Here is a 27890-nt window from a genome sequence, read left to right as displayed (position 1 = left end):
GAGGGAGCCTCTTAAAAAATGTCTATTGTCTCTGACTTTGGCCCAGCTTAGGTTTGTAGAGTTGCTTATTTTTTATCTGTTAGGTGAGCAGGGAGTCGGTTTCATTAGGGATTGTGTCTGTAGGGCAGTACAGTCTCATTCATTCAAGGTAAACTAAAGAACCAAGGCCAGTGATCAGTCCTGAAAGTTTAATGTCTAATTTACCTGACATTTATGCATCATTCTTCAGGCCAATTGTTAAGTGCATCTTCCTAGCTTGTTGCCAAAGGGAGTAATGATACCCGTCTGATGATCAAATGACTCAGTGTCTGCAGAGTACTTACGGTAATGCTTGGTGCATAAGAAATGCTCAATAAATGGTACCTGTTATTATTTTGCACACTTTGCAGATATAAGCACAGGGCAATGATTTTTCAAAGCTCCAGTTTATAGGCACAAAGTATGCTATTATGTTCACCCCATACTGAAACAGCTGTCACGCCCACACCTCCAGTCCCATTCCTCCTCCTGTGGGCAAGAGGAGACAGAAGGTAGTAGAGAAGAGTGAGTCCTCCATTTCAACTCCCAATCTTACCTTTAAAGTGAGAAAGGGAAGCTTAGGATCTACATAAGAATGTATTAATTAAAAATTAGAAGTGTTCCAAAACCGAGAATAGCATCTGTACTTAGTAATGGTGCCAGTGTAAACCGGTACAACTTTTATGCGGTAGCAAATTTAGTGGTTAAGGGTGTGGGCTCTGGGGCCAGATTTCCTGAATTCTAATCCTGGCTCCACAGCATACTAGCTCTGGGACCTTAGGCAAGTTACTTAACTTTTCTGTGCCCCAGTTTCATCATCTTTAAAACAGAAATAAACAATAATACCTACCTATTAGGTTATGAGAAATATGTATGTTAATATGTGTAAACACTTAAAATAGTTCACGACATATTTTAAGTATTCAATAAACAATAACAATTATTACTGTAAAACAGTTTGGTAATAAATAGGGGGAACTTAGATCCCATTGAAGTCACTTCTGGGAATCTGCACCCTAAAAATAATGCATAAAGATGTTCACGAATAGCACAGAACGTAAGGTCACAGGCTTTGGAATCAGGCAAGTAAAGGTCAAAAGCATGTTTAACAGCATTCATTCAAAGCAAGGATAACAGAAATTCATAAATGACAGGTCCAAATTAAATACTCAGGCGTCTAGGCTTGAGGAGAGTTCTAACCCTCCATAAGTCCTTAGAGATCCTTGGGAAACAAGGTACAGGGCTGACTGTTCCTTAGTCCTGACCCAATGTGATCATTCTTACTTTCTTATCAGTTTGGGTGTCCAAAAGCAATACAGCCAGAGAAAGGATCTTCATCCAAGAGCAAGAGAAATGAAAGCGATAGCAGGGAAGTGATGAAAGACATCAAGGAAAGTGAGGAGACAGATAAGAAAATGAGGAAATGAATGACAAGATCAGAAGGCAGGAAGATCTGGAACAAGTCACAAATGCATAGCGTGAGTCATCTCAGGCCAGGACCAGGGCTGGGTCATCTCAGGATGCTGGAGGCGCTCATGGGGGGCTATTTGATGCTAAAATCTTACTGGGCAGAAATACGGTTTTTGTCTTTTCTGCTTAAAGGTAGCTTTCGGGGGAAGGAGTTGTTTTTCCTTTTTGTTTTAATTTTTTTGTTGCTGGCAGTACTTAAGGGGAAGAATCCTATTCATTACTTGAGTAGAGTAACATGCTTTAGTAAATAATTGTTCTTTTTTTGGGGGAGAGGACGATTTGCTCTGAGCTAACATCTGTTGCCAATCTTCCTCTTTTTGCTTGAGGAAGATTAGCCCTGAGCTAATGTGTGTGCCTATCTTCCTCTATTTTGTATGTGGGTTGCCACCACAGCATGGCTGATGAGTGGTGTAGGTCCTTGCCTGGGATCCAAACCCATGAACCCGGGCTGCTGAAGTGGAGCAGGCTGGACTTAACCACTATGCCATGGGGCCGGCCCCTAAATGATTGTTCTTAAAATAAGAAATTCTCAGTAATTTTCAGTGTGCTTGATTTTGAAGCACTGTTTATTCAGTTATATTTTAGGCATCTGATGCTATTTCGTAATCACAAAGGGGGTGATTTTAATGAGATTTAAAACTGATAGTGTTCTATCGATATGTATTTATAGCTATCTATACGCGCACGTATATATGTGCTTCTAAAATAAAATGCCCAAAGTTTTTGATTCAAATGTAATATGTCCAAAATGGAATGCATTATTTTTTTCCCCAATCCAAACCCTCTTCTCCTCCCATAGACCTCATCTTGGGAAACAGCCCCGCAATGGGCCAGTTGCTCCAGGTGGAAGCAGGGCAGTGTCTTAGCTGTCTCCTGCACTCTTAACATCAGATTAATGCATACTTTGAATGAACATTTACTACTAAGTGCCAGGCATTCTGTTAGTCTTTCACGGAGCTTGGAGTTAGAGTGAGAGACCCACATTCCTCAGATGATCTCACCAGTGAATGTGTAAATTACAGATGGAGGTGACTGCTCTGAGGAAAAGGACTCGGCGCATGACTCTCGGAGAGTAACAGATGAACGTCCACTGGTCTGGGAATCAGGAAGGCTTCCCTGAGGACTGGAGCCTTGTTTGGATTGTATCCTCTTTATGCTAAGGGTTTTAATAAGGAGGAGGAGATGGACATGATCCAATGTGCATTTTCAAGGGAATAATCTCTAGTCCTATCTCTCCACATCCTGAATATTTCTGGCATCTGTTCCTTTTCCTCCATCTTCACGACCATAACTAGCATGAGCCTCCATTAACCCACCCCTGGGAAAGTTCTCTCCAAAGGGCATTGATCATGTACCTCATCACTAAAAACATCTTGATGATACTTATGCAAGGTAATATGTACAGGTATGTGTTTGTCAATAATACATATATGTATTGCTGTCATATTTATTATATACATTAAAAACCTTCAAAAATTTAAAAATTAAATAGGATTTTACAGTTTACATTTATTTGTTAATATTTTATTCTATTACTAAAATATATTCCCATTAAAATATCAACATTGTAATTAGACAAATTTGGTTCAATATACTTTATTTTTAAAATCTTAGTTTGACACTCTGTGATACAGCAATTCACAAGTCTAGTTCCAAATGTGATTTATTTTGACTCTTGAATTTAATGGCTGTCATAGCTGGAAAAGAGACCACACAGAGACACATGGACCCAACAGAAGCAGTGTTGGCTGCACTTACCAAATTAAGCCACTCATTTCTTAATCCCTAAGAATATACACTTTCTTAATCCCATAAATACACACTTAGATGAAGGTCATCATTCATGATTATGGAAGTGAACCCACGAACCCTATTTGATAATTCTGAATTTGTTTTGGCAGACTTCTTATCACATTTGATTAGATGGTCATTGCTTTACCTTTCAATATGGCTGACCAAAGAGCTCTTACTAGGACTGAAAGTGTCAGCTCTGCTTTTTCTTATTTCCTTATGCTTACATTATTATTATTTTTAACCTGAAGTTTCTGTAGAGGAATCTTTTAAGTCTACTTGTCCATTTTAGGAGGACAAGTTAAACTAGATAAAACAGAAAATATAATTTATAAATTCACTCGGCTGAGCACACAGAAACCCAATACATTGCCATATGCTGAAAGGGGACAAATTAACATGGGCACCGTTGTCACCCCTTGTGCTCCTTGCTCAAGATACCTTGAGAACTGCACGTGACAGGAGGCCATCTAATGTGTAAGCTGAGGGAGGGCCATCATAGATCTACTAACCTACACAGAAGTTCCAATATTTTCTCCCTGTAGTCCACTTTGTCACTCCACCTTTGCCTTCCCTGCAAGCCTCCTAATTGGAATTCCTCTATCTACTCTTGGCCACCTAATCTCTCCACTGCAGTGTAGAAGTCACTTACTCTGGCTGGCCAAACAAGCTTATATGCTTGCCTACGTTGAAACTATTTATTCAGAGACTGTCTTCCCCACTGGTCTGCAAGCTTCTAAAGGCAGATGGCATGTTTTTAACTGTTTCTGAGCATCTCAGACATAATAGAAGCTCAATAAATATTTGTCCAATTAATGAATGTATGAATGAGTAAATAGAATCTCTTTACAGTTAAGTAGCTCTAATTCTTTTATATTTAATTTAAGTTTCAGGTCCTTAAAAGGACAAGGAATATAAATATATATAAAAATATTTATCAAATGTGCATTTAGCTAAGTTTTTAAAGTTTAGGAGCCTATGTACACAAATCAAATGAATAGCCATTTTTGGAATCTTGTGATGAATAAATTTCAGTTTTAAAATGTCAAGGGTAGGGGCCGGCCCCGTGGCGTATAGGTTAAGTGTGAACGATCCACTGCTGGCGGCCCGGGTTTGGATCTCAGGCCACACCAATGCACCACTCATCAAGCCATGCTATGGCAGCATCCCATATACAAAATAAAGGAAGATGGACACAGGTGTCAGCTCAGGGCTAATCTTCCTCAGCAAAAAGAAGAAGACTGGCAACGGATGTTATCTCAGGGCCAATCATCCTTACCAAAAAAAAAAAAAAGAAAGTAATGTATTTACTTTAACAGTGTTCTAGTTTTGAGAATTATCTGAAAAATTCAGAGCCCGGACCACCTAAAAATTATCCTTCCTTATTAGCAAGTGTGGTTTTTACTTCCAAAATGATCTGGATAAGTGCCGGCATTCTCCAAGTATAAAATTTGTAGGTGGAGTCTAATTGAAGTCTAATTAAATTTGTGCTTTAAAAAAAATAGTTACAAGTTAATTTGTTCTGTTGTTCCTCCTTGCTCTTCCTATAACAATTAGTATTTAGACATAATCCTATAGTTAAGATATAAACCACTTAGCAATATCAATTTAGTGATGAATTCAATAGTTCTTTCTCTGTATTCAATATCGTTACTTTGATCAAAAAAGAAATGCACTGATCTTTCCTTTTTAATTTTGAAAAGGAACAGAATGATAGAAAACTGTCTTACTGCTTGGCATTTGTCCATTCATTCATTGGTTCAATGAATGTTTTCAAAGTTAATTCCTTTTGCAAGATTCTTTTATCTGATTCTCTCATCTCCTTTGGACACTTGCTCCTGTGTTTATTCTTTTACCACTGTATTTTCATCCTCTTCTCTACTGACTATAAAGTATTCAAACCTCTCCCATCATTAAAAATAAAGAAAGAAAGGGAGGGGGAGGAGAAAGGAGGGGGAAAAAGAGACAGGGAGAAAGAAAGGGAGGAAATTTATCTTGATCTCACATTTCTCTCTAGCTACAGCTATCATTTTTCTTCTATTTAAGAGCCAAGCTTCTCCAAAGAATAGTTAACAATATAGTTCCAATTCTTTACCTCCCATTTTCTCTTTAAACGCACACACACACGCACTTGCAAGATTAATTTATTCTCACTGTAGAAAAGTTGGAAAATGCAGTAAAATGTAAAGAAGAAAACTAAAATCATCCATAAGTTTATATACTATAGATAACCACTATTGACATTTTAGTTCATTTTGTACATGTACATACCTTTTTTATAATCAGAATCATGTCCAGTTTTGTATTTTTATGTGACATCAAATTTTGATCATTTTACTATATCATTAAAAATTCCTCAAAAACATACATTTTAATGACTATAAAATATTCCATCGTGTGGTTTTGCAGTCATTTTCATTAGTTTCAGATTTTCACTTTTTAATATATGTATATAATAGTTTTTCCCCATCTCCGATTATTTCCATAAGATAAATTTCTAGAAGTAGAATTCCAGAGTTAAAATGTAGCAGTGTTTTAAATCACTTGATACAAATTTAAAATCACTTTTTGAAAAGAGTATGCATTAAAACATTAATAGTGTGTGAAGGCGCTTATGGCATTGAATCTTCAGCATTCTCGAGTATTATAATTTTGCTCATTTTTATTAATTTAGTAAGTGAAAAAGAGTTTCCGGGTTTAATTTGCATTTCTTTTGTTACCAGTTTTATTGATCTTCTAAAACGTGCTTATTAGACCTTTAATTTCTTCTCTGAGATGTTTATCATGTGCTTCACTCATTTTTCTCTTAATATTTTAATGTTTTTAAATCCATTTGTTTAAGCTTTTTATATTTTAAAAGTCATAATTATAGCTACATTTTTTCAATATTGTTTGCCTTTTATTTTTTTATATGCAAAAGTTTAAAATTTTGATGTCAATGAAGAGTTGAGTTTTTTTCTTAGACCTACAAATTTGTTTCTCATACAGAGATAAGATAATATTCACCAGAATTTGGTCTTCGTTCTTATGACTTCGATTTTCTCTCTTATTTAATTCTTTAATCCCTCTAGTGAGAGTTAAGAATCTAAATTGATTTGTCCCAAATCACTAACCAATTATTCCAGCACCAGTTGTGAAAATTCCTTCTCTTCTCCTCTCAGTGTCGCACCTCCTTCGTCAGATGTTATTACATTCAAAAAATATATATATAATAAGGCTCTGCTCCTGATCTAACTATTCTGTCCACTGATCTGTCCGTTCTTTGATTACCTATATTTATTTATTAGACCCTTGTTATATGTTTTAATATCAACTAGGGCACAAGCTTTTTCATATTTTTCTTAGCTATTCTTATATCTTTATTATTCCAGATGAATTTTAGGATCCTTGCTAAGTCAATAAAACAAAAACACTAGAATTGGACTTTTGTTATGCCTATAAATCAGTTTAAACACACACATAAAACTTTTACAACAAAAACACATAAAATATCTAAAAATTCTCTTAAAAAGAAATGTGTAGGCTCTCTTTCTATATTTTTTAAAGTATGAAATTTTGCTGATATATAAATGGAGATCTGAATACATTGAGAAATATACCATGCCCCTGAATAGTCTGAAGATAGCAATTTTTCCTAAACTAGTTTACAGAAAAGTAACTTTGTAAATAAAATTTTATTTTTTAAAATAAAAAAGGTATTTTGCTAACCATGCACAGCTAAGATGCCATTTTTAGGTAAATTACAATTCTATGCATAAATAGGAATTCCTTATGTACTTAATTTTTAACCAACCACGATATATTTGTTGACATTCTTATTCTATGGGTAAAAATAGTAGACACAACTTGTGTTTGCTATATAGAGTAAAAAAGAATCTTGGTCTAAGTTACCAAAAATGTTTGAAAATTAACCAATTAGATATCTGTCATAGGTTGGGTTCCTTGGGAAGTAGTCTAAGACTTAGATCAATGAGCAGAAAGTTTATTAGGGAATGGTCTTGGGATCCACACTTGAGGCAGAGAAGGAAAGGAAGCAAGATTAGGTGAGAGAGAGAAGCTGCGGTATGACAATCTCAGCAAAAGCCTCAACCAGCTACACAGGGAGCTCCAAGGCTGTGGTGGCCCTTCAGAGTTGTCTTGAGTTAGGGTGAGGGGCCAGATAATTTTACCCCCATATTGACCAGTCATGGGATGCAAGCTACCATGAGAAGGGAATGTGATCTTCAGTGAATCATCTTTCTTTAGCTGAGAATCTTCCATAAGAGGGCAGATAAGTGAGGGCTTCTGTCAGTTGCAGTCCTAAAGGAGGATACAGACAGTGTCCCACAGTGTCCTCTATAGTAAACTTAAAGTAGTCCTTATAATTTCCACATCATGTACCATGTATACATGCAGACGCAATAAATATTTGTAACAGCAGAAAACAATTCTTTTAAAAACACAGCCTAGTGTACTTCATGTCATAAACAGATAAGAAATGTAAGAGGAAGAATTCTAGAGTTCTCTTTGTTCTGACTTGTCTGACTCTTGGGCATAAAAAACTGGGATGGGAGAATTTGAATCTCATTTCCTTCGCTTTCCATTCCCTTCTTCAGTGAAGCAGCAAAATAAAAGGAAGCCGGGAGGAAGGGCAAAGGATCAAGGTATGCCACACATTCACGAAGAGGGAACAGTTTTTTGTTGAGAGTAACCTATCCATATTAAGAAAAATAGCTGACTTTTCTCACCTTTATGAAGCGAGGTTGGGGGATGGTGGGACAGGTAGAGACGGAGGGGAGAATGGGGAGGATATGGAGGTGCACCCGCTGAGGAAGATTGCAGGGGAAGGGACAGAAGGATAATGACTGAACACCTGTTTGTGCCCATCTCCGGGTCACATGTTTGCGTGTTGCCTGTTTCGCCTTCACAACAACATTTGAGATGGATACTATTATCCTCAATTTTCAGAGGCAGGATTGAAGGGCAGAGAGGGGATATAACTGAGTCAAGAATTCATAGACAGCAGCTGAGCTAGAATTCAAACTCAGATCTGTCTGCTCTCAACACCTGTGTTTCTTTCTATTATATGCTGTCAATATGAGGGATAAATGGAACAAAACAATTAGAAATCATCCCTCCATTATGAAATCATCCCTCCATAGTTATAAAACTGAGCATAACTCAGTTTTATCATTCATTGGTTTAGTAAACATTTATTGAGTGACTACCGGGCCCTTTACTATTTGTTGGTATTAAAAAGAGATGAGTAAAATACAGTTTTGGTCATGAAGATCTACTGAGCTTATCAGTCTTATTAGGGTGTTGGTTTTGCTATTTCGCTCCTATACTAGTGGCAAAGTAACTGAAATAGTTATCCAATTAATTTCATTGATAGTTTGCCTGAGTCACCTTAATGCATGACAAGCTAGGCATCTGAAAGACATTAAAAATGTAGGGTGTGGCCTGAGTTGGACTTTTGGAGAGGAAAGGAGAATATGCTGACATATGGGACAGGGAACCCATTTTTCTAATGGAAACAAAGTAAAAGAATGTAAATGTAAGGAGAGTAAAAATGCAAGGTAAGAGGGGCATTCCTGAGTTGTGTGTTCACTTTAATAAAGTGAACTTTATTAAATAAATAAATAAATAATAATAATATTCAATAGTTCAATAAAGTGAACTAAAATAGTAAGTTAGATGCTCTTCATTCTTTCTTTTGGTATAGGATCCTGGTTACAGGCATGGGCTTTGCCACTAAACATACCCAGTTTCTAGTTCTAGTCTCGTCCACGTGCGAGATGCATGCGTGGGCAAGTGACTTAACCTCCTCAATCTTGAGTAGCTTCACTTGTAAAACAAGGATCATAATAGAACCTATCTCATGGGAATGTTCTGTGGATTACATGAGACATCAGCTTAAACGGAGCCTGACACTTAGTGTTACTACTTATTAGCTCTTGTTAGGAATTAGTATTCTTTACTTCAACACCTGTTTAACTCCATTTTATCTTCAATATGGGAGATAGTAGAGCCTAGTGGTTAAGAAAATGGTATCTGGAACCAGGCAGCCTGAGTTCAAATCCAGGTTCTGCTTGCGCATGTTACTTAACCACATTGTCCCTCAATTTCCTTGTCTGCAAAGTGGAGGTTATAACAGTTCCTACTCAGAGTGTTGCTGTGAAGATTAAGTGAGTTAATGGATGTAAAACCTCTAGAGCAGTAAATATAGGAAGAGCTGTGTGAATATTAGCTATCATCATCATCACCATCATCATCATCATGACTTCTTGTATTGTTAAAGACATTTGCTCCTCCAGATAGCTAATGTTGCAAAACACACAAGAACATACTGGTATATACACACAGAACATACGGGTATATACACACACACACACACCCCAGCCACAAATAGTCCAAGCTGCTACAGTCCCTTCTCTAGAGGGATCAGCAATGCACTTAGTCCCCCGTGGAATTTCCCTGGGAAAGGGAGGTGACTTCTGTACCAGAATCTAAGGGCAAGATAAGACAGAAGGAGTGAGCAGCCTGTGGCACAGCCAACCAGGGACAAAGGGTAACCCCAGTGCCCTCGTCACCTCTCTTATCAGCCTCCTTTCCTTCTTTCTGTCTCTCTGCCCTCCACTGCTCCCCCAGGGCCTCTCTTGTGTCCAGTCCCTGGTGTCAGTGAATTTCAGCCATGAGCCATGGCTAAAGTATGAACTCTAATTAAGGTACTTGCTGATAACGTCAGGTATGAAACCTCCCAGGGGTCCTTTTCATTTCTTACAGGAGGAAGGGACAGTGCCTCTTTGTGGCTTCCCCTCTCCAGCCCTCCCCCTGCTCTTTGACACCTACCCGGGTCACAGTAAGAGACCGTGCAAATGGAGCCGTGGGGCCTTTCCTTCCGACTCCGCCTGCTGCTCCTCTGCAGGCGCTGGGTTACACGCACAGGGTCTGCAGGGACAGGACCAACGGCAGCTGTTCTGTTCCCATACCAGATTATGAGTCAAAGCAGGGGTTCCTCTTTTGGGTTTAGAAAATGTTTTCACCAGAATCTAGTCAATCTCTTTGACTTCTCTCTCATAAGAAACTTTCACACTTGTAGTTGGAGAAAAGAAGAGAGCCAGAGAGCACATTAAAAAGAGGAAGGGGGGGTGCTGGCTGGCCGGTGGCGTAGTGGTGAAATTCACAGTTCTGCTTCTGCGGCCCTGGGCACGGACCCGTGCACTGCTTACCAAGCCATGCTGTGGTGACGTCCCACATACAAAGTAGAGGAAGATGGGCACAGATGTTAGCCCAGGGCCAATCTTCATCAGCAAAAAGAGGAGGATTGGCAACAGATGTTAGGTCAGGGCTAATCTTCCCACCAAAAAGAAAAAAAACAAAAACAAAAACAAGAGGAAGGAGAAAGAGGTTTACATGAGGACTTTGACAAGGTCCCTGAACCAACTAGACTTGCCGTGGGTGTGCCAGTGACAATGCAGGTGTCAGCTAAATGAGAGACCTCGAAAGCATCGTAGAAACACAGCATTCCCAGCTGGGATGCTGGGATTTCCTCCATAACATCCCTGATAAGTGGTCTTCTAGCCTCTTGGGGCTATTTATAATGTTTTCAGGTTATTCTGTTTATCCTTCCTCTGTCCTTCCCCTCCCATCCTCCCCCTCCCTTGGCCACGTGACAGGCACCGCAGATTCTCGGGAGCAGCTTCTCGTATATTCTCTCTGTAGCCACCACCATCACCCCAGGCCAACGCTAGCTCCATCTGTCTTGTCTTCTCTTCGTCAGCATAAGTACTCAGTCATTCCCTATATGTGTATTGACAGTATGTCTTGTGCTTTAAAATTTCAAATATATGGTCTCTGCTCACGTTGGCCATTTGTTGTTGGACCACGTGTCCCAGACTTTGTTTGGAGAAGATGTTACTCTGGACGGCTAGGCTACTCCTCCAAATTCCCTAATTCTGACCCCTGATCTTGTACTCTTCCTCCCCATTCAACCCATTACAACTTCCTAAATACTTCACACAGGTACTTGTAAAATTTGCTGACCTCTAAAGAACTCTAAATGTTGTTCTAAAGTACTGTTGAACATGGACTGCAGGGTTGACCAGAGTGCGTTAGGAGAGGGTACAAGTGATCAATCTTATGGGTGGAGGGGTGTAAGAGGGAGTGCAGAGTTACCGTCTGAAGTTAATAGAAAAGAGGAAAAGTGAGGGGCTGGCCCAGTGGCATAGCGGTCAAGTTTGCATGGTCCGCTTTGGCAGCCCCGGGGTTCTTGGGTTAGAATCCCAGGTGCGGACCTACACACTGCTCATCAAGCCATGCTGTGGCAGCTTCCCACAAGCAAAATAGAGGAAGATTGGCACAGATGTTAGCTCATGGCCAATCTTCCTCACGAAAAAAACAAAGAGGAAAAAGTGCATTCCATCAAATTTACACCTGAAATCCCTTAAAACTTTGGGTCTTTCCTTTCCTTGATCAATACGTGTCTTCTGTAGATTATTTTTGTTTCTTTATCTCTTTATTAGTTAATATTTTTCTACGGTCCTCAATTAATTCTTCAATTTCTTCCTTGAGAATATCCACTCAATCCTTGCCACTCAAGAATCAACCCTGCTGGCATCAGCTGGGAGCTAGTTAGAAACGCAGAATCTCGCGCCCCACCTCAGACATACAGAATCCACATTTTAACCAGATCTCTAAGTGATTCCTATGCACACCGAAGTCTGAGAAGCACTGTACTAAACCATCACAGCCGCCTGAAAATGCACTAGGTTTCTTTGTCAGTGGCTGGAAAAATCTTAAAATAATGATGCTTTGTTCCAAAATTGCACCAATGTATGCCAATCATTTTATCCTTCACGGCATGCATTGATTTTTTTTTTTAAAGGAAGGTGCATCTAGGTAAATTCAGGGACATTCAAGATGAGAGTGATATACTCCAAAAAGTACAGAGATAGAGTACTTCACTGTATTTCTAGGAGAAGATGGAGGTTTAAATCTTTGTCATATGATAAAAATGGCAATGAGGAAAGGAAGGGACTTGAGCAGAATGGAAAGTAACTTCAGGACTGGAGCTGAAAAGGCAGGGGGATAGACTTGGAGTGGCCATATTGGGTCAAAGTGAGAAAGAGTCAATGGGCACTAACCCAACACCCATGATTGGAACGCTGAAGCAATGTGGGGCAGTTAATAGACTATCACGTGAACATTTGAGCAAAGAAATAACGTGACTAAAAAGGATATTGCGATCTTTTAAAGAAGTTGTAAAAGATGGACTAGAACTTTTCCTAAGCCTTGGTTTTCTCGTCCATAAAATGGAGGGTAAATTCTAGTGTGCGGATTGTCATAAGGAATAAAAATAAACCATGTAAAGAGCTTAGACCAGGCTTGGCACATAGGAAGCACTCAACTGGCACAGAGGTAGCTACAATTATTCTTGTGTGGGGGTTAGAGACTGAAAGCAGAGGGAACATCTAGGGAGCTCTTCCAGTGGTGATAATAATAGCAACAGTGATCAAGGGCTCACTGTGTGCTGGCCATTATTCTAAAAGTGTTTTATAGAAGGGAACACACACTCCTCACCACAGTCCTAGGAGGTAGGTACTGTCATCTCCATTTGTCAGATTGGAACTCAGGGACAGAGAGGGCAAGTGACTTGCATACGTTGCCACAGCAGGATTCAGATGCACAGTGTGACTTCAAATCCGGCACTCTCCACCACCAGGCTATTCCACTACAGGTGTTCCAGTGAGGACAAGGAGGAGAGGTGTGATGGAGAAATAGCAAAGAAGGGGAGGAGCAAAAACCAGGCAGTGAGGAACAGAGAGCCACGTGTGAGCAAACAGCCCTGGGTGAATATGCAAAGCCCAAAATAACCGAGCTGGTGAGCAAAGCCAGGAGGAAAATGGCACCAACACCAGAGATGGAGGCCTGTTTTGTTTTCGGCTTACCGTCCTTGAAGTGGTTAAGGTTTGATCAAAATCTCTTGGATCATTTTGGAGCTATACAAAATTATTTTTGAAAAATAGGATTGCTTCTGCTTTTTGAACAAAGAGCACTCAGAACAGGTTATTCACCTGAGGCCTGCGTGTCCAGTGATTAGTTTTGTACATAGGTGAGCATTTCTCTCAAGTAGCACATATTTAAAGAGCATAAATGGCTTTTTTTCACACCCCATTGAATTTACACTGGTTTTACCTTCCTGCACAGATGGCCTGGTTTTCCTCTTCCTGTGCTTAATTCTCACTGAAGCCAGAGAGTGTTAGATGCCCATGAGGATTCAGCAGAGTTAAGGAATACAGGAAGAGGAGTCAGATGGTGCTAATATTACAACAAAACTGCAGGGAATGGTTCGTAAAGTTGTGATATTATGCATAAAGCATTAAAAACATTTTTGCAGCATAGTTAATAAAATGGGAAGATGCAAGAAATGTTAACTGAAAATAAAGTAGGAAACTAAATAATATATGCAGGATGATTCTCAAATGGTAAAATTAAAAAGTGTATATAAATGTGTTATATATATTACATTTTTTTAAAAGGCCAGGAATTTATAAAAAATATTATTAGTGGTTATTTCTGAGCAAAAGGACTTAGGGTGATTTTATTTTCTTTTTAAAATTCATCTTCATTTTTTTGTACACTGAGTGTGTCTTAATTTTATAGTCAGAAAAAATCCCATACCATTAAAAAAGAAAAGCAACATTTAGAGTTTATTTTTCCTGTTAGGTGTTTAAATCTGAATTAAAGCTGCAGTTTCTGCTGAGATTTTTGCTGGTGGGAGTGGGGGGAGGCATTAGTCCCCAAGATTTCTGCAGTTGCCATGTTATTGGTATGTTTTGAGTGCCTTAAGTGCAGAGAAGAAGTGAGGCTCCGCATCTTTCACCAGCTGTTAATTGTTTAGCAACACTAAGTAGAATTGCTCTTCTATTAAGTGGAAAAGTCAGCCTAGAGGGACAGAGAGAGGGGGTGGTGGTGACGGAAGAACCTTCAGAAGAGCCTTCCTCTTCAGCATTTTTCAGCGATGATTACTCCAGGGACTCAGCCAGCTGCAGCCTACAGCTGTGTTTCCATCTGTGCTAGTGGGGCTGGAGGATGAGTATGTCAAGTGCCCTTTTCTGGGGCATGTTGACTAGCCAGTAAATACGGTAGAGCTGTGGCTACACGGAAACTCTAGGGAATGGGCTTTCTGGACCAACTTCCAGAAAGTTGACGTTCTACCTTCCAGGTGTCAGAAAGATCAAGTGAGCTAATATATATAAAAAGTGAAACCTGCAAAGCACTATATTGATGTGTTTGTGTGAGATTACAATTATTCCTCTTCTTAAGCTCTAGAACTTTAAAGCTTGATCACCATTACTTTCATAAGTGGCGTAGACAACATTTTTTATTGCTTAGCATATTTTAAAATTCTGAAAACAACATTACAATGACCATAAAGAATGCTTTGAACAAGAAATGAATGATCCATCATTCAAGAACCCAATTATTTCCATTTTGGGGGCTTTGAAGTGTTTATGCTTATATTATAAGAATAATTAAACTATATTGCAGAACATTTGGGGGAAAAATATCATCCCTCTAAAATTGCACTACCCTAAGACAACTGTCATCAATTCTTTGTATTCTCTTCCAAGTTTTTTTTAGAGGCAGCTTCTTTAAAGCTTAAACTATAGTGGTTATAATAATTTTGTAATCTGATTTCCTTTTGCTTTTCTGCTTAACACCATATGAAATAGGAAACATTTTAGGGTAATGGTTAAAAAAAACCCATGCTCTGGAGTCAAGTGGGAGATTCTTTAAGGAGTTCTCGTCATATTAAGTGGAAAAGGGAAGTCAACCTGGAGAGGGACAGGGAGGATGAAACAAGAACCTTCAAAAGAGCCTTAAATGGATCCGGCTCCATGGCCGAGTGGTTCAAGTTCCACACGCTTGGCTTCAGCGGCCCAGGTTCTCGGGTTTGGATCCCGGGCGTGGACCTGCTCTACTCACCAACCATGCTCTGAGGTGTCCTATATACAAAAAAATAGAGGAAGATTGGCACAGATGTTAGCTCAGGGCTAATCTTCCTCAAGCAAAAAAAGAGGAGGATTGGCAACAGATATTAGCTCAGGGTGAATCTCTCGCAGCAAAAAAAAAAAAAAAAAAAAGGAGCCTTAAATGGGGGTAATACCTACTTCACGGAATTACTGTGAGACGGAAATGAAGTAATATCCACAACATAGCTAATATACCGCCTGGGACATAGTGAAGATTCAATAGATGGTAGCTTATTGTACCATACATAGGTCGTTCCATAGACTTTATACTAATTATTTTAATATCAATATAGGATTCCACCAGATAAATGTACCATAATGTCTTTATTGTTGACCATTAATTTTCTTATAATTTTTCAGCATTATAAATCATGTGGGGCATGGCTTTTCCCATATTTTAGATTATCTCTTGAGACTATATATAATTTAATGGAATTACTGTGTCCATGGGCATTTTACGGTTCCTATACAGCAAAACTGTCTGTCTAAAGTGAGGGAGAAATTAAATCTTTCCCAGCTAAACAAAAGCAGAAGATGTTTGTTACCACTAGACCTGCCCTGCGAGAAATGCTAAACGGGGTCCTGCAGGTTGAAATGGAAAAGACAATAGACAGTAATTCAAAGCACAGGAAGAAATAAAGAGCTCAATAAAGGTAAATACATGGGCAATTATAAAACCTAGTATTATTGTAACAATGGTTTGTAACTCCACCTTTTGTGTTCTACATGATTTAAGAGAATAACACATTTTTAAAAAACCAATTATTTGTCTAAAAGCTAGTACTACTGCAACTTTGGTTTATAACTCCACATTTTGTTTTCTACATAATTTAAGAGACTAATGCATTTAAAAAATTACTAGTTTATGTTTTTGGACACATAATATATAAAGATGTAGTTTTATGACATCAACAACTGAAAAGAGTGAGGGTGGAAATGTAAAGGAGTAGAGTTTTTGTATGTTATTGAAGTTAAGCTGGTATAAGTCCAAATTAGAGTGTTATAACTTTAGGATGTTAAGTGTAATCCCCATGGTAACCACAAAGAAAATAACAACCCAATTCAAAAATGGGCAAAGGACCTGAACAGATATTTCTCCAAAGTAGAGATACAAATGGCCAACAAGCATATGAAAGGATGCTCAACGTCACTAATCTTTAGGAAAATGCAAATCAAAACTACAGTAGGATACCACCTCATACCCAGTAGGATGGTTGCTATCAATAAAACAGAAAATAACAAGTGTCGGTGAGGATGTGGAAAAATTGGAACCTCTGGGCGCTATTGGTGAGAACATAAAATGGTACAGTGGCTGTGGAAAATAGTGTGGCAGTTCCTCAAAAAACTAAAAATAGAATTTCAATATGATCCAGCAAACCTCATTTCTGGGTATATATGCAAAAGAATTGAAAGCAGAGTCTTGGAGAGATATTTGTACACCTACGTTCATATTAGCATATTCACAATAGCTAAAACGTGGAAGCAACCCAAGTGTCCATTGACAGATGAATGGATAAGCAAAATGTGGTATATACATACAACAGACTATTATTCAGCCATAAAAAGGAAAGAAGTTCTGCAATATGCTACAACATGGATGAACTTTGAAGACATTATGCTAAGTGAAATAAACCAGTCACAAAAAGACAAATACTGCATGATTCCACTCATATGAGACACTTAGAGTCATCAAATCATAGAGGCAGAAAGTAGAATGGTGGTTGCCAGGGGCTGGGGAGAGAAGAGGATGGGGAGTTACTGTTTAATGGGTATAGAGTTTCAGTTTTGTAAGATGAAAATAGTTCTGGAGATGAATGGTGGTGATGGTTGCACATGCACAACAATATGAACGTACTTAATATCACTAGTCTGTACACTTAAAAATGGTTAAGGTGGAAAATTTTATGTTATGCATATTTTAGCACAATTAAAAAAAACCTCTGAGAGAGAATCTGTGGAATGTGTGTATATTTCAGTGCACAGGGTTTATGAACACTCTTTTGACTACTTATCAATCCTTTTTGTTTGTTTCCTGATTCTCAGCTCTGTTCTATGCAAAGGAGTTTGTCTAACAGCAGAGTTCTAAATAGGTGAGGTCCTTTGGCAAATGTTTTTTTAGGTTTCTTTGCCCCCATCCAGGTTCGTAGCATATAAAAGGACTATTATGGAGTGGATAAAAATTTAGGCACTGGAGTCAGAAAAAGTCAGAAAGACCTGAGTTTGAATCTGAACTCCACGAGTAACCACCTATGTGACCTTGAGAAGTTATGCAACCTTTCTGAGTCTCAGTTTATTCATCTGTGAAATGGAGATAATAAGTTACCTTTGGGGTCTTTTGTGAGGATTAAAGACAAAATGCGTATGTAATGATACAATGCATGATGCCTGACCCATGTTGTCATTATACTGAGAAGCCCTGGCAGGATGGTAAGAGGATTCACTCTTTCTGATTCTGCTTGGTGGTGAGTTGACCATATCAGCATTATATGGCCGGTTCACTTTGCAAAGTGGAGTGGGAACTACACCCAGAGCATTGCTTTATTGATTATTAGATGATATCAACAAAATGAGGATTTTTAACGGATTGTATAAAAGAAAGAATGCTTTTTCAATTAAATTTAGAAAATAGGCAAGCAGAAAAAAACCTTATTTCACTTGAGTTTACCCTATAATCACAAACTGAGCAAGCATATGATTTATTAGAACAATGGTAAAATGAAGTCTTTCAAGACCTAGTTGTGCAAAATTGGTTTTCCCTGAAAGACCTGGAGATCAGATATTCAAGAGATACTTTTTAAACAACATGAATATTTACATTTTGAAGTCTTCTTTCTCAAATACTTTTTATTTACCTTTTGGATGAAGCCTTGACACACACACACACGCACACACACTCACACACACACACAAACACATATTCATAGGTTTATGTACCTGTGTGTGTTTGTTCTTAGTTTTCTTACTTTTATTTTTTGTCACAGAAAAAAACCCATGCAATTGCAAGATACCCTTGATGAACTCACCCCTTCATTTTGCATCAGGAAAGGGGTGTTTGGGGTTCCAGGTCCCCTCCGGTCTACCTCCCTTAGCTACTCTCTTCCTCACTCAAGCTTAAAGAGAATGTGAGAGTGTAATTGATTATAAAGTATCTTTCCCTCAGAAGAAGGCACACAGAAGAAAAAGCACGTGTCAATAAGCTGTACTAATGTGTATTTTGAACATGTCTGGGTTTGAAAACATATGTTCAAAGACTTGTACATGAATGTTCATAGCAGCATTATTCATAATAGCCAAAAAGTTAACACAACCCAAATGTCCCTCCTCTGATGAATAGATAAAATGTGGTGTATCCGTACAATGGAATATATTTATATTTTTATATTTATGCATAAATATATACAAATTTATATTTTGTATATTCGACTCTGTGAATATACTTAAAACCCACATAGTAGTATACTTAAAAAGGGTGAATTTTATGGTAGGTGGATTATATTTCAATAAAACTATTAAAAAAAGGAAAGAAAAAGCACGATTAGGTTCTGACAGAACTATTGTAATTTTTTCTTTTTATCATTTTTTCTTTTTATCACATCTCTATATAATTTCACCACAGCAGAGTTGTTGCATTTTCATAAACAACCTGAAGTGTATTTACATAAAGCCAACTTTTTCTGAAAACGTCTTTACCTTAGCTTTCAGAGTTTTCCAGGAAAAGCAGGAAACATTAACAGCAAATTTGCTCAAATCCTCTTGGAGGATTATTGAAATGTTTGCACTCTCTATTCATCTTTACCAGTTGAAGCTTCTGAGGCAAATGTTTGTTTTCTGAACATTTAAAGCTTCCTGGAGAGGTTCAAGAATTCTTATTATTAAGAGTGATGCCAAAACAGCATTACGCATTTGACATGAAGAATTAAAGAGAATGACTAATGAAGTTCTAGAAAAGCGACTTCTAAATTCTACCTCTGTTCTCTGCTAGTATGTATGAGTCTTGTTTTCCTAGGCCCAATTTATTTAAGCAATGAATTTCTTCCAGAAATTGAGAAACCAGCCAGCAATGATAAAGTCCCCTCTAAAAATAAAGTTGAGTTTTTTATTGCTTTTCCATTTGCTCTTCTTTAAGGATTAAAATGAACAATGTCAACAATACGCTCAAGGAAGGAATTAGATTGAAATAATATTACAGGCTTTAAGTTATGCAATGTTTTTAATCTTATCGGTGTGATAATTGATATTTTGGGGCTAGGGATCATTTCTTAATTATCAATAGAAAAATTCCTACACAGAAAAAAATACACCATGTGATTAGATTCAGAGCTTATTTGGATCAAACATTTAATTATACTTATTGAGAAAAATTCTAATCTGTAAAACAGATTAGAAATAACAGCACAAACCTCCTTAGCCTACCAACCAGTATTATTATTGGAAATTATCCATAATATTAATGAGCTAATCCACTACTAGCTCCTCTAAGAACATAGCCTCGAGAATAAAACAAAAATAAATTAAAAGAGAAAGAGAGACAGAGTCAATCCTTTGCAAATTCTGTAAAGTCAAATGAGATGATTTCTGCCTGGGTCCAAATAGCTTTCTTGTCAGCCTATGTCACCAAAGAACTCCATGCCCACCGATGGCTGAGGGCTATAGTAGAAGCGAGGGGCAAAGTTTCCAGGGATAGCTGCCTGGGATTTCTGACTAGAGACATCTGAACCCAGGACTGCCCCTCAACAAGTCTTTATAACACATTTTTAAACTTCTGAAGTCACTCCTGGTGGCTTCACTCTCGATATGACCCCTCCAATGACTAGGCACTCATGACACCTGTTCAAGAACTAGGGACCACTGCACCCCCTTCTGACACCTTGGGACTCACTACGTTATACTTTGCTTTTCACCAATGCCTCTCCCATACCATACTCACATCCGTAGTTCAAAGTGAGGCACTATTCTTCCTTACAGCAACCCTATTTGCTTCAATTCTCACTCCCTCGACTTTGCTTGTCAAGGCATACTTTTTCTCTCCAGGGACTCAGTCTCTTCGTTACTCCTTTTGCATGCCAATTTTGGAAAAAATATTTCAAATCTCTCCATGAACCACCCGCCAGCCACAGACTGATGGATCATGTTAACCTGGGCCCGGCAGAATAGCTCTTTCTGTTGCCAGACATTCTACAGACAGCTGGGGTAACTCAGTATTGAGCCATGATGATATTTACAAATAAGACACCACTTCTCCCACAGTACATCTGCTTCCACATCAATTACCTGTTCTTCTCCCATGACTTCTCTGAACTTCCCAGCACCACAATTTCTCCAGCACCTGGGTAATGTCTGAAAGGGCAACTTATGAGAAATTTCAGAAGAACTTCCAGTGGTCCAAAAAGCACAAAGAATAAAACAACCAACTAACAGTATTCAAATGGGAGATGCTATTAGGCTCTGCTCCCAACACATATAACCCTGCATATAGCCCAAGTTGGAAGACCAAAGTGTAGAAGCCATCGACTTCCTCACCTTCCCAAGCCAACTATCCCAGCCTATGTGCAATGACCCTGACCCTAACACCTCCTTGACGCATTTACCAACCCCCCGCCCCAATTCCTATTCCTATCATATCCCAGAGCCTGGCTTCTTAAGGTGATAGTAGAAATTCAAGTACATTATCAAAAAGATATTAGAAGAATGGCAATAATCAAAAACATGGACAACAAAAAGTGTTGTTATGCACATGGAAAACTTGGAACTGTGCTAGTAGAAATGTAAAATGGTGTAGGCACTTTGGAAAACAGTTTAGCAGTTCCTCAAAAAGTTAAAAATAGAATTACCATATGTCCCAGCAATTCCTCTCCTAGGTATATACCCCAAAAAAGTGAAAACATATGGCCACACAAAAACTTGTATACAGATGTTTATAGCAACATTATTCATAAAAGCCAAAAACTGGAAACAACCCAAATGCCCATCAACTGATGAATGGATGAACAAAGTGTAGTATATCCATACAATGGAATATTATTCAGTTATAAAAGGGAATGAAGTACCACTACATGCTACAACATGGTTGGATCTCAAAAACATTATGCTAAGTGAAAGAAGCCAGTCACAAAAGAACAGATATTGCAGGATTCCATTTATATGAAATATCTAGAATAGGCAAATTCATAGAGTTAGAAGATTAGTATTTACCTACAGCTGGAGGGAGGAAGGAATGAGAAGTGACTGCTAATGGACATGGGGTTTCTTTTTGGAGTGATGAAAATATTCTAATATTACATAGTGGTGATGGTTATATAACCTTATAAATATACTACAAATCACTTAATTGTATACTTCACAAGGATGAATTTTATAGTATGCGAATTATATCTCAATTAAAAAAAAGATTAGTAGGGGCCAGCCTGGTTGCGTAGTGATTAAGTTCACGCACTCTGCTTCGGCAGCCCAGGGTTCGCGGGTTCAGATCCCTGGCGCGCACCTGTGAACCGCTTATCAAGCCATGCTGTGGCAGGCGTCCCACATATAAAGTAGAGGAAGATGGGCACGGATGTTAGCCCAGGGCCAATCTTCCTCAGGAAAAAGAGGAGGATTGGCAACAGATGCTAACTCAGGGTTAATCTTCCTCACCAAAAATAAGTAAATACATAAAAAGATTACTAGACTCCTGGTGAAATGTTGCTCAGCTCTAGCATCTGGTTCACTGAGAAGAATATAGGCCAGAAGAAGAAATGGGGACTTACCTCCTACCTCAGGAAAGTCTTAGAATGCGTTAAGACTGTCCACCCACGACTGAATGGACCAGAAAAGTACCAGCCCTACCAGGGCAGAGGTTGTATCCATGTAAAAGCCAGCTACGGACAATAGCTCCTATCTCGTGTATTTGCCCAGGTCCACCTTCCCCTTTGTTTCCTCAGCCCACCTATGCTGGTTAGTCTCCATTTGCCCCACCCCCAACCTCAGCTCATTGTCTGTTCTTTTCCATCCTGAACAGTGCTTCCAGAGGTTGACCTTCACCCATGCATCTCCTTGGTTCTCTTGCTTTTTGGAGTTCAGTTGGGTTTGGCCAACAGGAGGCGCCAGAGGTTAGACTGGAGAGTGAAAGTAAAGAGGATGAGATATTTATTCTTCTGCTCTTCCCATACCGCCCCCCACCACACTCCCGGCATCCCTCTCTGCCACTCCCACCCTTGCCTCCTTGTGATCCTGGGAATAGCTTCATTCCTCCACAGCCATAGCTCCTGTCTGGCGATCCCACTTCCACATCTCCAGTTCCCAATAGACTCTACATTTCTCTCCCTGTGCCTTTTCAGACCAAGTGGTGATAATGGCTTCCTGCTGTTGCTTGTCCCGGATGCTTCATCTTCCCTTGCTAGTTCCTTTAATCCTGCCCACATCTGTTTCTCGTTGGGACAATGGCTGATATCCCAGCCCTTTCTCTGTGTATCTCCCTGATTTCTAACTCTGAGGCTTCTTGGCACAACTCCCAATACCCACTTCTGAACTCCTTCCTTATTCTCTAGGGATAACCACATTGATGGATGGGGAGTGGAGAAAGGATTGCATATTTACAATTCCTTTCTTTCTACTTTATTCTTCAAATATTATTGAGAGATGGCAGCTACCTGGGACACGGTGCAGGGCTTCCCTCTAGCCAGGGTATTAGTGTCTTAGAGGGACAGAGACAGAAATGGGCTCAGTGGGCAGCCTGACGGTGCACCAATGGAATTTTAAGAGACAGCTTGGTACCTGAGTTTCCCTGAAGCATTTCAGACTCAGCTATTGTTATTTCTAAACGTCATAGCTTTATGAGTGAGGGCTTGTGTTATATAGACCAGCTGGCTTCATTTTTCCAGGAAAGGAGTAATCTTCAGAAAGCTAAGATAGTTTCAGGTCAAGGCAGGGCCTGACAAGAACGTATCATTATTTCATTATACAAAATACAGATCTCCCAATGTCAAAAGTTTATAATGAGTTGAAAGCCCTGTCTTAGCTCAATCAGCCCAAGACCACTAACAAACCCTTTGTTCGGGAAAATCAGATTTATTGACCCATTGCTATGGGGGAGACCACACACTAGAGAAACTGTGGGGCATTTACCAAACAAAGGGAAAGACAGAGTTAGGACAGATAGAATTCTGGGGAAGAGTAGAGTTTAGGTGAAATATAGACAAACCAGTGTTTTGATAGGCTCCAACCAAAGCATGGCTGTGTAAAGCGGTCAACATCACAACCAGACTACAAAGTAGACCTGGGGTCTTGTTTCCTTGGAAAAAAAGAAAGTTAAGATAGATGTGGAATGTTGTGTGCAGAAACCCCTTATCTGCAGCTCTGCACCTGGGCTGTAAATCGAGATTTCTCTCTGTGTCAAAGTAACCTAGACCCCCCCAGGCAAGAGTGGGTTGGTTCATTTTTACTGATATCATTTCAAACAACAGTTTAAGTCAAATTATGTAAATTTCTGATAATCTCTGATTTTAGAGAACAAAGTTTCTCAGTGAGTAAGAAAGCAGTAGTCACTTCAAGAGCAGAGTTGTTATGACACTTTACAGCTGCAGTGTGTCCTTGGGGGAAATAGTGTTTCCTGTGAACTTTGCAGCTGGCTTTATCTGTGTCTTTTATCCCAATTTGATGAATAGTAGGGCAGATTTTTACAGTCCAAGCTATTTTTACTTTCTCATTACTGTTCCTTGATGAACTGCATTGGACATCCACATAAGCAAGAAATAAACTTTTGTAAGATTAAGATGCTAAGATTCTGGGTTTTTTGTTTTGTTTTACCAGAACATAATCTCACCTATCCTAGATGTCATAGAAATTTCTGTTTTAATTAAATTCCCGTAAAATGAGTTACTGGCTTCAGGGCTGGTAGCAGGTGGCAGAAAGCTATTATTGGAGGATGAAAGGATGTATATCCATATTATGCAGTGGCAAAACATTTGGTAAAATTGTCATCTGAGGTAATTTGCACTTTGAGTTACTAATAATTTGTAGCCTTAGAAAAAGAGGTTGGAAAATAGAATGTTTATAGCCTGTGTTGGTTGCTGATGACTATGTCTGGCAAGGTATTATAAGAACTAGATGAGCCTGCAAAGAATTGGCCAGTTTGCAAGCAGGAAAAGGAATAGAGAGTGTCCACAAATTTGGGAATTTATAGGGTTGCAAAAGACAACCATTCTGAGCCTCAAACAGTAAAAAGTAGCACTGAGAAATGCTCTGATGGCAGTCTGAATAAAACTCAGCCCTGTAGCAAGGATCAAATCGAGGGACAGCCACTAGACGTATTGTTAAAATCTCTGTATGGGTGAAGGTGGCACCTGCTATGTCTTTTCAACTGGACAAAATGGCTTAGGGTAAATGAACTAAAGGTTTGGCTCTCTCACCAAGGTTAGGCCCCAAGTAACTGCAACCGAGAGAGAGAGAAGAAGTGACAGGGATAGAGAGAGGCAATAAAGCAAAGAAATGTAGAAAATTCAAGAAGTATGACTAAAGAGAAATGAAGACATATGTCCATTCAAAAACATGTGCACAGATGTTTATAGCAGCCCTATTCATAATAGTCAAAATGTGGAAACAACCCAAATGTCTATCATTTGTTGGGTAAATAAAATACAGTATATCCATACAGTGGAGTATTATTCATCAATAAAAAGAAATTCAGTACAGGTATATGCTACAACGTGAATGAACCTTGAAAACACTATGCTAAGTGACAGAAGCCAGTCACAAAGCACCAAATATTGTATGATTCCTTTTATATGAAATGTCCAGAACAGGCAAATCCATAGAGACAGAAAGTAGATTTTTGTATCTGTCTATTGCTGGGGGTAGAGAGGGGTGGTGTGGGAGGAGGTGGGGGAAATAGGAAGTGACTGCTAATGGGTATAGGGTTTCCTTTTGGGATGATGAAAATGTTTCTGTAATTAGTGGTGATGGTTGTACAACTCTAAATAGAATAAAAACCATTGAATTTTATACTTGAAATAGGTGAATTGTATGGTATATGAATTATATCTCAAAAAATAAACGACTAAAAAAAGTACATCTTGAAAGGAACTGTGGGTGTGGCTATTGGCATATGAAATTGACTGGAATCAGATGAGAATATTACCAACTTCTTGAGAGAGTTAAAATGCTGAAGGGATCACTAGCCTAGAAAAAGAGATATTCACTGCTCAGGATTTAAAACAGCCCTTGGCCCCAACATTCTATGAGTAGGAAGTGGGCTAGGAGAACTACCTAACCCCTAGGAAGACATATTCACTAATTCCACTTCTGATGAAGCTAGAAAGGCTGCCAGAAAAAGAATCATACAGACGGTTCATTCAAGGACTATGACGACCAGTGGACTGATGAGTCCCCTCTAGGGGGCAGAATTGGAGCCTAATTAAAGAACTGATCCCACCCCAGGGTAAGAGATCCTCCTCGGGTTGGCTCAGCAGGGTTTTAGAATTGCTACAGACTCAGACTTCCAGGAGTATTTAATGCATTTATCCTGTCCCTGATCCCCACTGTATAGTATAATGAGGGCTGATAACTTATGTTTTCAGTTCACAGGACTTGGAGAAAAAAGAGTCATATCCAGACCTAATGCAGACATAGTGGGGCATCATCCCCAAGGAAGAGACCACTGCACATCTCCCAGAGGTCCTGGACTTTAAGTTTGATGCTGTGGATGAGAGACTTTTGGCTTGTCTCCCTCAGGATGAGTGTATTTACAGTGCAAGTGGGAGAGAGAACCAAATATTTGGAGACCAGAAGGGCAGAGTGTGATGTCACCAGTGATTTCCAACAAATACTTCTGGTACTCCCTGCTTCCGGCCTCATGTTGTGATCACAGTTCTCTCTCACCTTGTGTAAGACCATGTGATTTCTTTGGCCAATGAAATGCAAACAGAAGAGATGCGTGAACTTCTAGGCAGAAGTTTTAAGAACCAGTGCACAATTCACATCATTCTCTTCCTCCTGCTAAGATGCCAAGCAGGTGCTGAGATGGAGCATCAGTTAGCCTGGGTCCACCCTACTGACCACACTGGACATAGAGTATGAACGAGAAAGAAACCTTAGTTGTGTTAAGCCACTGAGATTTGGGATGTTTTGTTATCACAGCACAACTTACTCTGTCTGATACACATAGTAAAATCGAATGCCTTAGGAAAGCAAAATGTGTGCTGCCATTTTTGCCCTATGTTAAATAGATATCAATAATTAAGCCATTTCTGAGAGGTTCTTTCATTTTTCCCTCCAGAATCATCTAAGTTGTCCTCTAGCCTGAACCAGTAAAGAGAAGGGTATTCATATGCATAGAAGACCCTCATTAGCAATTATTTGTTCACTATTCTGTCATGTGCTGCTGTGACTTTGGGTACTCCAGGAACTCTTCTTTCCATTTTCTCAAATGCCTACAGAATTCATTTTTACATTGTAATTGTTTGAACGTGGAGAGAGGGAACAAAGCGTTGATTTGTATATCGTTTAGCTCTGGAGATTAATTCATTCTTTCATTTAATAAATATTTATAGAGCATATAATATGGTCTGCTACAGACATCTTTCTAAATATGAATCCATGCTTGTCAGCCTCCTTTTAAAAACACTTTTGATGATGTTCCAAGGACTGCAGCAAGATGTGTCTCATTAGTAGTACAGTTTTCTTCTCAAAACCCTACAGTGGCTTCCTATCCCTATCAGCATGAAGTCCCAAATCTTCATGACCCTTCATGACCTGGACCTTCTCCACCTCCCCATCTTTGTATCATAGTGCATCTTCCACCCCTCACTCCACATCCCAACAGCAAAGAATTAGTCCCAGAACCCACCAATTCTTACACCTCCACGCAGTCATATCTGCTTTGTCTTCTGCCTGGAACAGTGTTTGCAGCTCTTCTTCTGCTGGATTATCCCCATTTCTTCATCAAGACTCAGATCAGGCAATTCCTCCTCCAAAAAGCCTCCCCTAACTTACCACCTGTATTTTTCCTCCTGGGTTCCCATGATACCTTATGCGCTCTCTGAGCACCTGTTGACTGTTCTCTAAGACTGTCTCACTGCCCACCTGCCCCACCAGACCGAAGCTCCCTGCAGTTGCAGACTGTGCTGTTTGTCCCTGCACCCCGGCATCTAACAGTGCCTGGAATAGGTGCTACTCTGATGTTTGCAGAGTGACCTGTTGGAATCCATTGCAGCCCAATTCCAGACCACGCCCTCAGCTGGGTCTTGGCCCTTAGCAATGCCTCCAGCTTCCAGAGGACTCCATGTGTCAGATCCTGAGATAAACATCAAGAATCCAAAGATGGAGAAAGCTTTCCTTTCCTTTAAGAAGTTCACAATCAAGTCAGGGAAACAGATCAACAGTTAACTACGATTTAACATTACATGTGCCATCATAAAGTGATATCGTAAATAAGAGAATAATGATTTAGTGTAGCATAGGATTAAGAGAAGGTTTGAATCCACACTGGGATTTGAATCTCAATGCTGCACTTCCTAGCTGTGTGACTTAGAATATTATTTTCCTAAATCTGAGTTTGCACCTCTGTAATGGGGGAAATAGTTCTCAGGTAGAGAAAGCACGGTATTTGGAGGGGGAGGTTAC

The 27890-nt window shown here is 39.2% G+C and overlaps 1 long non-coding RNA gene across 1 annotated transcript; it reads left to right on the top strand.

Moving 5' to 3' along the window:
* The first annotated feature begins 1336 nt into the window (after nt 1-1336).
* On the top strand, nt 1337-26777 carry LOC131415753 (uncharacterized). The gene is made up of 3 exons (XR_009222502.1): nt 1337-1496; nt 2511-2893; nt 25847-26777. It is a non-coding gene; the product is annotated as an uncharacterized LOC131415753 (long non-coding RNA).
* The last annotated feature ends 1113 nt before the right edge of the window (nt 26778-27890 follow it).

Source organism: Diceros bicornis, chromosome 17, assembly GCF_020826845.1.
Source record: "Diceros bicornis minor isolate mBicDic1 chromosome 17, mDicBic1.mat.cur, whole genome shotgun sequence".
NCBI classification, from domain to species: Eukaryota; Metazoa; Chordata; class Mammalia; order Perissodactyla; family Rhinocerotidae; genus Diceros; species Diceros bicornis.
This window is presented reverse-complemented; position numbering and strand designations above follow the sequence as displayed.